The sequence below is a fragment of the Echinops telfairi genome, unplaced genomic scaffold (assembly GCF_000313985.2).
Source record: "Echinops telfairi isolate 266 unplaced genomic scaffold, ASM31398v2 ScPeMD7_7410;HRSCAF=8448, whole genome shotgun sequence".
NCBI lineage: Eukaryota > Metazoa > Chordata > Mammalia > Afrosoricida > Tenrecidae > Echinops > Echinops telfairi.
The window spans coordinates 1,538,778-1,541,011 of record NW_022111310.1 but is presented as its reverse complement, the minus strand read 5'-3'; the positions used below and the strand labels follow the sequence as shown (position 1 = coordinate 1,541,011).

At 40.6% G+C, this 2,234-nt stretch overlaps 1 protein-coding gene and 1 pseudogene across 1 annotated transcript in view; one reads left to right on the top strand and one right to left on the bottom strand.

The window, feature by feature from the left end:
• The window catches only part of DCAF10 (DDB1 and CUL4 associated factor 10), a 36,370-nt gene that overhangs the window by 24,954 nt on the left and 9,182 nt on the right, over nucleotides 1-2,234 (bottom strand). The window lies entirely within an intron of this gene.
• LOC115871877 lies at nucleotides 735-1,174 on the top strand (annotated as a pseudogene).

Sequence of the window (2,234 nt, the reverse complement as noted above, 5' to 3'; positions counted from 1 at the left end):
CCAGGGGCTTGGGTGGAGAACAAATGTTTTGAGAATAATGAGGGCAATGAATGTACAAATGTGCTTTACACAATTGATGGATGTATGGATTGTGATAAGAGTTGTATGAGCCCCTAATAAAATGATTTTTAAAAAAAGATATAGCTTCTGGGGTCTTAAAAGGCTTGAGGATAAACAAAGACCCAGACCAAACAATCTTATCAATGTGAATGAGGTGAGTGCGAAGTGGAGAACCAAAGCCCATCTGTAGACAACTGGACATCCCCTTACAGAAAGGTCACAAGGAAGAGACAATCCAGTCAGGATACAGTATAGCACTGATGAAACAACTTTCCTCTAGTTCTTTAATGCTTCCCACCCCAGCCCCCACTATCAGGACCCCAATTCAACCTTACAAATCCGGCTAGACCAGAGAATGTACACTGGTACAGATAAGAGCTGGAAATACAGGGAATATAGGACAGATAAACCCCTCAGGACCAAAAATGAGAGTAGTGATACCAGGAGGGTAAGGGTAAGTTGAGGGAGAAAGGGGAAATCGATCACAATGATCTACATATAACATTATATGTATATTATATAATATATTTTATATGTATATAATATATATTATATGTGTATTTATATAATTGTATATAAATTGTTGAATGGAAAACAGATTTGCTCTGAAAACCTTCACCCAATTTACAATAAAATTAAACAAAACCTAATGACTGGGGGAAGCAGCTCTGAAAATGCGGTTGACTGTCGCTGCTGCCATCTCGCTCGGCTGCCGCGTGTTCCGCCGCCTGGGCCTTGGTCCCGAGTCCCGCATTCACCTATTGCAGAACTTGCGTATGGGACTGGTGCGATGGGAACACATCGAGGCAACATGGGCGCGCGTGGACGACGTGAGAGGCTACACCGAGAAGGAGAAGGGCTTGATCCCAAAGCTGTTTCAAGTGTTAGCCCCTCGATACCAAGGTCAGAATGGAGGCCACACAAAAATGGTGCAGATCCCAGATCAGAGTGAGCAGGATCGAGTAAAAAGGGAACTGTCTTCCCCTGCCCCTGCCTCACAGACAGCAACTGGACACTCCTAAACCAGCTGCCACGGGGGCTGCTGAGAGACCTCAGCCAGGCAGAGAAAGCCAGCACCCACAACTCCCACACAACCCAAACTCCAGCAATTTAATGCCAGAACTGCTGTGGCCTGCACCAGGGCCCGTGGTCACAGTGTTTGGAGGTCTCTCAGCTCTCAGAAGAACTGAAGCTATCGTTGTAAACTAGACAGTGTTGCTGTGACCCAGAACCATCTGGGGAGCTAGATGGCTCTACTTTTGCCCAACAGATCAAATGGTTCATATGATTGTGTACACTTATTTTATTTTTCTCCCCTCCCTTAAAGTTTCTGGTGAAATGAAACCTACTCAGAGGTTCAGTCTGTCTGGAATAGAAAAGCCATCACTCGCTTTTGGTTCCTGGGGGAAAAAACAACAAAAGAAAACAAACAACGGAAAGTCTGCACATGCCCTACCATCATCACATAGGTGGACATGCGCAAACTGTCCTTTGCCTTGATGGCTCTTTGGTTTCCTCTCGTTTCACGTCTTTTCTAGTGCAGAGCTGATTTTAATAAATCTTTACACATTTAGAATCACCTTGTCAACTTAAACACATGCAGAACTCCAGCTTGTGATTGCACTGTATCTAAAATCCTACTACAGTATAGACAGCTTTACAACATGGAATTTTTCAGTCTAAAAATATGCTATTATTTATTTAAATCTTCTGAGCTCTTTCAATCGAGTTTTCTCATTTTCTCCATATGATTCACACCTATCTTTTATTAGATTTATTCTTGGGTAATTGCCTTTTTTGATATAAATGTTCTTTAAAATGTTTTGCTTTGTTGCTGGTATAAAGAAATGCAAGAAAGCAAGTGTTTTGAGAATGATGAGGGCAACAAATGTACAAATGTGCTCAACATACAATGGAAGTATGTATGGATTGTGATAAGAGTTGTACAATAAAATGATTATTAAAAAAAAGAAATGTAACTGATTTTTAAAAACACTAGCATCTTGCTATTTTAATACTTTATAGATTATTTAGGTTTTTTTTATTTATAATCGTATCTGCAAACAATTACCTAGTTCCTCTTTTTTAACATTTTATTAGGGGCTCATACAACTGTTATCCCAATCCATACACACATCAATTGTGTAAAGCACATTTGTACATCGTTTCTCAAA